Source organism: Canis aureus, chromosome 27, assembly GCF_053574225.1.
Source record: "Canis aureus isolate CA01 chromosome 27, VMU_Caureus_v.1.0, whole genome shotgun sequence".
Lineage (NCBI taxonomy): Eukaryota > Metazoa > Chordata > Mammalia > Carnivora > Canidae > Canis > Canis aureus.
Genome location: NC_135637.1, coordinates 47,034,387 through 47,041,926, shown reverse-complemented (window position 1 = coordinate 47,041,926; position 7,540 = coordinate 47,034,387). Strand labels below are relative to the sequence as shown.

Genomic DNA, 7,540 nt, shown 5'->3' with positions numbered 1-7,540 from the left:
CTCACCCATGAAAAGAGGAGATATCTTCATTTGTGACAACATGGGTGGACCCAGAGGGTATTATGCTAAGTGAAATAATATAGAAAAAGACAAATACCATATGATTTCATTTATATGTGGAATCTAAAAAACAAAACAAAGGAGCAAACCCTACAGAAACAGAAACAGAGGACAAATTTGTGGTTGCCAGAGAGAAGGGGGCTGGGCAAAATAGGTGAAGGAGATTAAGAGGTACAAACCTCCAGTTGTGAAATAAATAAGTCCTGGGGATGGAAAGTACAGCACAGGGAATAGAGTCAATAATACTTAGTAACTTTGGATGGTGGTGGGTGGTAACTACATTTTATCATGGGGACCACGGTGATTCAACCTGGAGCAGATGGTGTTTGCTCTGAGCTGAGGCTGGAAGGACAAGCCATGGGAAGTGCTCGTAGGGGTATTAAACTAACTGTTGCTTTGTTCTCGTGGGCCTGGAGGACTCTGGAAAGCTGAATGTCGTCGGCTCCCAGATCTTTTCTCCTGGCACCCCCTCCTGCTGATGTGCTAGGAGTGGGTCTCAGCTTTTCCTGCCTAGGCACGTGGATGTTTTCTCGGGGACCCTGGGTAGGAATCACTCATCCAGTTTCTGGATTTCTCTTAAAAGGAACTGGGTCATGTTTAGCTAATTATTTGGTATGTCCACAAGAGGATCTTCTGATCCCACTACGTCGCTGTTCACTCAAGAAGCGATGACCTCTGAGAATATTGTATAAAATATACCTCAAATGACTCCAAATCATCAAAAATCGTTAAATACTGTTAACAATTGTCTAAGAACACTGAACAGTCTACATGAAAAAGGTTTCCATCAGGAAAGGTAAAAATACACGTTAAACACGTTAAATTGCTCAGCTTAAACATCCGGAGAGCAAGCCCCTGTCCCCTCAAGTGGGCTGGTCCATGCTTTTACTGAACAGGTGCATTCACTTCAGAGCTGAGACGTTACTTCATCTCTACCCTGCCCTGAAGTTCTTCTGAGATGGAGACAAGCTCCCTGGGTGTACATTTCAAGCTTCTACATGGAAACAAATATTGTTGCATTTTTCCTCAGGTCTTCAGAACTCCAAATATGAACATATTGGTTCCCTCTTCCTCCTCCTCCTCCTTCTTTTATAAGTATGCCAGTGTTGATCCAAGTTGGGGCTTTAGGACTATGCATATGAACAGGAGATAAACTGACCAATTGCGTGTGTTGCTTTAATTTTTTTTGTTTGTATAACCATTCTTTAATATATTTTGAAGGTGTGAGTTGTATTTTTAGTAAAAAATATGGTCATTCATATGCTGGTGGGATGTACCTTCATCACCAGCGTCATCGATGTACATTTGGATCAGGAAATGCCAACTGCTAAAAGCTAGGAGGAAATGGATTCAGAATCAGGGCAAGAAAAACCTTAAGGTTCTAATTATAACTTTTGTGATCTTACTGGGCCAATCTTGCAGAATTCAAGTCCTGAAACCTCAGTATGGTGGGGTCAGTGAAACAGCTTATGTGAGCATCTTGGCAATTTTTTAAATGCCACAAGAATGATTTGATCGTTTTTGCTTATGATCTAGGCATTTGCAACCTTCAGTAGGTGACCAGTCAACCAATATATAAAGCTAATGAGAATTATTCTGATTTGTGATTCCCTATGAACGATTTTCAGGGTGAGATGAGAAATCAGAAAGAATCTACTCTTAGTTATAAATTAGTAGCATCTGAAATTCTTCTTTCTTGAATTCACTTTTCATCTTTATCTTGTGACATTGCTAGAAATTCCCAGAATATTATCTCCTAATGTGGGCAGGACAAATCCTTGTTAAACAAATACTAGTTTTTGGAAGGGATAATACCTAAAATAATGTTGTGAAATAAAGAAAATGACTAAAACAGTCTTGATGAATAGGGTTGTAATGGGAAGTAGAGTTGGGTGTCTAATGCTTGGATTGTCCCGATTTGGGCAGGAGGTGGTCTGGTCCTGTGAACACGGGAGGAAAAGTATTAGAGACCCACAGAACAATGTGTCCTCTCAATGGAGTCATCTAAATAAAATAGATTTGGGAAGCAAATACTTTGTCTAACATTTGAAGACAGATCTTAGACAACAACAAAGCATTGAATATATAGGACATATTGTATATATAGTTACGTCTAGAAGAAATGGTATTTTGGGGGTAGATTATATAGATTGGGGAACTGTACACAAATTAATTTCATACTTTCATTCACATAAAGTTCCAAGTCTAGTTTATGGTGTTAGGAGTCAGGATACTATCCTTGGAGACGTAGTAACTGAACACAGCAGGGGGAGGTCCCCCGTGCTGGTGATTGTCTTATTTCTGATCTCACTCCCCTATCCATTCTGGAGATACATGGACTGTGCATATGATTTGAGGACTTGTCTGCATCTAATGTTATACCTCACAAATTTGAGGAAAATGTAAGCGAGCCATGAGAAACAAAGTCTCCTGCAACACCCTGTACGAGGTCCTGCATGGGAACCAGTGCAAGCACCAGAAGTTTCTGGAGACGGTGGAGCTGCAGATCGGCCTGAAGAACTATGACCCTCAGAAGGACAAACGCTTCTCGGGCACCATCAGGCTTAAGTCCACCCCCCGCCCCAAGTTCTCCGTGTATGTTTTGGAGGACCAGCAGCACTGTGATGAGGCCAAGGCAGTGGACATTCCCCACATGGACATTGAAGCGCTGAAGAAACTCAACAAGAATAAAAAACTAGTCAAGAAGTTGGCCAAGAAGTATGATGCCTTTTTGGCTTCAGAATCTCTGATCAAGCAGATCCCATGAATCCTGGGTCCAGGCCTGAATAAAGCTGGCAAGTTCCCTTCCTTGCTGACCTACAATGAGAACATGGTGGCCAAAGTGGAGGAATTGAAGTCCACCATCAAATTCCAGATGAAGAAGGTGCTATGTCTGGCAGTGGTGTTGGCCACGTGAAGATGACGGAAGATGAGCTCATGTACAACATCCATTTAGCTGTCAATTTCCTGGTGTCCTTGCTCAAGAAGAATTGGCAGAACGTCCGGGCTTTGTACATCAAGAGCACCATGGGCAAACCCCAGTGCCTTCACTACCGGTTTAATAAATCCTAGTGCTACCGTAAAAAAAAAAAAAAAAAAAAAAAAAAAAAAAATGAAGAAATGAAGAAATATTCCATTGCTAAAAATGTTTGGAAAATAATGTTCCATAAGAAACTGTCTTTTAATTTGTTAATATAATGTTTAACATAATTTCATTTTCTAAAACAAATTGCTTGATATATTTCAATTCTTAAATTATTCTGCACAGTGGGAAAACTTCTACAAATTAGAATACTGGAGACCTTCCAAAAAGATAACTTGTAAAAAATTGAAAAACTACCCTAAAAATATCAGTCTATTTGCTTTAGACTCTTCTGATAGGCAGCTTTAAACAAGTTTTCCATTCTTGAATTAATAATGTACTTCTTAAATATACTTATTGTTATAAATCTGAAAAGATGTTTTATCTTCCACCTAACACAATTTAACATCTTCACACATCAACTTTGTTGTGTTTTAATAGCTTAGGCACATTTCAATAATGTTGGGTTTTATTTTGTGATTTCATTACAAAACAGCTTGCGCAAACCAAATTCAAACAATCTTTTTATTTAAAATTCCATCTGAAAATTCATTTCTGGGTTTTAGTTTTTCTTTAAAAAGAAGCAAACATTTAGCCATGGCTAAATGAGCCATGGCTCACAAAATGTAAGAAAAAAAAAGTAAAAAAAAAAAGAAAAAAATAGTTCATTTTGTCTTTCCACCAAAATTCCTTTGTTTTACAAAAAAAATGTTTTCAAACTTTAATTGATATAATCATACTATCTTAGAAGGAAATTTTGCTTTGTTTTGCTTGGTTTGATTTTGAATTTTAATGGGTAGTCTAATTTTTTAAAGATTTAAAAAATATTTGTTATCTAGATTAAAACTTTATTAGAAACTGTATGGAAATCAGAATCATAAACTCTGAGTTCTAGTGCTATTTTTACCATTAAATTTCTCTGGGCACCCATTTCCTTGCTGGTCTCAGCGTCCCCCAAAGTTGAATCTTTCCCATAGGCAGTCTCTGATTCAGCCTCCCACCAAGTTCTAGGCCTGACTTTTTCATGACTGTTGACACACTGTGGAGTCCTACTGGAGTCACCTCACCCTATCGCACATACTTTGTAGGGTTCTGAGGGGTGAGAACTGGTTCAAGGGGAAAGGTCACTTGAGTCTTCTACGATAAACCATTTACAATGTCACACATTTTTGTCCCATGTCCCTCAAAATTCAGCGTGCTCCAAATCTCGATCTATCTCCCTAATTGAGCAATGTCTAGTCCACCTGTGACCTCTCTCATGTGCACAATCATGCTCAAAGTTGAGGTGCCTGTCTTCCTGTCTATGACAGTGAAAGGGGTACGAGGAGAATCCCCTCCTCTTATGAAAACACAGACGTATTCAGCCACAGGAGAGGAAGGGCATGGACAGCACACTTTAGATAGATGGCTGAGTTTAAAGATATTTCATAATGAATCTCAAGTTGTTTGTCTTTTAGGATAAAAATGGATAATGGGCTAATGAGGTGCTGGGTATCGCTCCTTCTCAGCCACAACTGTATTTGGAGCAGAGCTATGCTTTGAAATCAGTAGTTTTTGGTTTGGATTACCAGCCAAAATTATTCAGTAGGAAAAGAATCCCATTTTTTACACATCAAGAATATTATGGCACATGGATAAACTAAGTATACCTTTCTATGTTTTGATCTCCCACAGTGTTAAAATAGAATTTTGATGACTTTACTATTTCTTATGTTCCTCTCCACCCAGAGGTGATGATGATGATGATGATGATGATGATGATTTGTGTTAGGAATACATCAACCACCACAACCTGAAAAGAATATGAGGAAAATAGGGTGACAGGAGAGCATGAGTTTTCTCCTGGGCATTTACAAATAACTCACAGAAGTAACTGTCACTAAAAGTAGAAAAGATAGTTTAGGACATATTATTGATGATATTGATGACTATAAAATTCTAAATAGCTTTTGAGATTGTTTTTATTTGAAAATAATTTCAAACTTAAAAGGAGATTCTAAGTGTAGTACAGAAACATTCTTATCCACTTTACCAGATGCACTTATTAATATTTTACTGATTTTGCTTTATGATTTTTGCTCTATCATTATTTATCAATCTATTGTAATTTATCATCATATTTCTGTCTCTGTCTATAGTAAGCAGAATTCTAAAAATCCCTCCTTTCAGCTCCCAGGTTCCTGTTTCTTGGTCATTCGATCAAACGTTAATATAGGTGCTGCTGCTATGAAGAGATTTTGCAGCTGTAATTAAAGTCCTAAGTCCTTTAACCTTGAGATACAGACCTTACCCTGGTAGATCTTATATGATCACGTGAGCCCTCTAAAAGTCAGAAGTCGGAGAGAGTAGAAAGGTGATTAGAAAGACTCAAAGCGTGAGAATTCAGTGTGTTGTTGTGGATTTGAACCCAGTTGTACACAAAGGAATGTGAGTGGCTCTAAAGACCTAAGATTTTCCTGGCTGACAGGAGGGAGGAATGGCCCTTCCTATGCTCTTACAACCAGAACTAGCTTATAAGTGTCGTATTCACAATACTCTTATTTTTCTGAATCATTCGTGAAAATTATATCCCCTCCCTGGATATGTCATTGGGTGGTTCTTAAGAATAAGAGTACTCTCGTAGTTATCAACTGAAGCACATTTATCTTTGATATAACAGTTTTATCAAATGTGTTATTTATAGTCCAGTTTTTGACCTAATAATGTTCTTGGTGGCATTTTATTTTTATTCTAGGGAGCATCTCTGCTACGTCCGTGGGCACATCCCTATTACTTTTTTGAGTGGTTCTTTATTTTCTAATATAATAATATGACCAGACTCATCTTATCTATATAGAAACTTGACTTGGCATCAACCCTTTCCCAAGAATACTTTAGAACCTTAGATATTTTAACTGAAGGGATTATATTGAGATTGTGCTGTAAGAACATCCCAGACATTATTTGTATCCATATGTTATCCATTTATTCAGTGTCCATGGCACTGTGATATTTATTTCTGAATTGGAGCAAGCTTAGTCACTGGTAATCAGTGAATGTATTAATAATAGTAATAGCAGTTGTCACTTATTGAATGTTTTCTTGTGCCAAACACTATGCTTAGGATGTGTATATTTCATTCCATTAATCATGCCTTGTCCTTGAGAATTATAATAATTTTATTAAAGTTCAACATGGTCAAATTACCAGCTCATGGTCACACAGGAGAGAACCAACTCCAAATATCATGTTTTTAGTGCTACATACTGTGGCACTTCTTTTAGAAGTAATTCATCCTCTAGAGACATACGAATGCGTATACACTGTGTGCATGTGGTAAAAATAGAAACATGGATAGAGAGATGAGAGATGATTGATACATAGATAGATGATAGATAATAGATGCATAGGTAGATAGAAACATAGAAGCATAGATATAAATATAGATAGATGATAGAAAGATAAATAATAGAAACAGATGATGATAGATAATAGAAATAGATATAGATAGATGATAAATAGATAGATAGATAAATAGATAGATAGATAGATAGATAGATAGATAGATAGATAGATAGGAGTTAGATAGAGGCCTAGGAGGTATACAGATTTTAGGCACTCATGGGAAACATGTAAGTCTTTATTTATTTATTTATTTATATTTTATTTTTTAAAGGTTTTATTTATTTATTCATGAGAGACACAAAGAGAGAGGCAGAGACACAGGCAGAGAGAGAACCCAATGTGGGACTCGATCCCGGGACTCCAGGATCACACCCTGGGCCAAAGGCAGATACTCAACCAGTGAGCCACTCAGGCATCCCTACATTTAAGTTTTTAAAAGGGTTACCTGTTTTTATTGCCTGAGAACAAGACTCTATGTATCATAAAGGAAAACTATTATTTAGTTTTTATGTTATCATGTATGGACACTACAGAGAATGATAATTTGCTAATACTTATCCAGAGAAGGTATTTCTCTGTATATGCATTATTTATGTCTTAATCCACAGCTAGTGATACTTTCAATTCAAGTGAAGGTATTTATATAGGATTTTGAAAACTGGGGATTAGTATCAGACACAAATGGATTGTTTTTTAAATGCATGTAGTCTTTGAATTTACCATTTTAAAACTCAATACACAGATTAATAGTGGGATGTATATTAATTTGTGCAAGGAAGAATGTCCAGAGTGTTTGAGAGTAGTACTTCTGGAGGGCTGGTCATGGACCACCATGAGATGTGAACTGTTTGTCACTGGCTCACATGATGAGTTTAGAAAGTGAGAGTAGGCACTTGGAAACTGTTACTGAAATTACCATTGTCATTATACATATGCATGAGGTCATTTTCCTAATACTTTATTATATTTTGGGACGCCTGGGTGGCTCAGCGGTTGAGCATCTGCTTTCAGCTC

General features: G+C 37.2%; 1 pseudogene; it reads left to right on the top strand.

Annotated features, from left to right (window-relative positions):
• The first annotated feature begins 2,473 nt into the window (after nucleotides 1-2,473).
• Nucleotides 2,474-3,132, top strand: LOC144299466 (large ribosomal subunit protein uL1 pseudogene; annotated as a pseudogene).
• The last annotated feature ends 4,408 nt before the right edge of the window (nucleotides 3,133-7,540 follow it).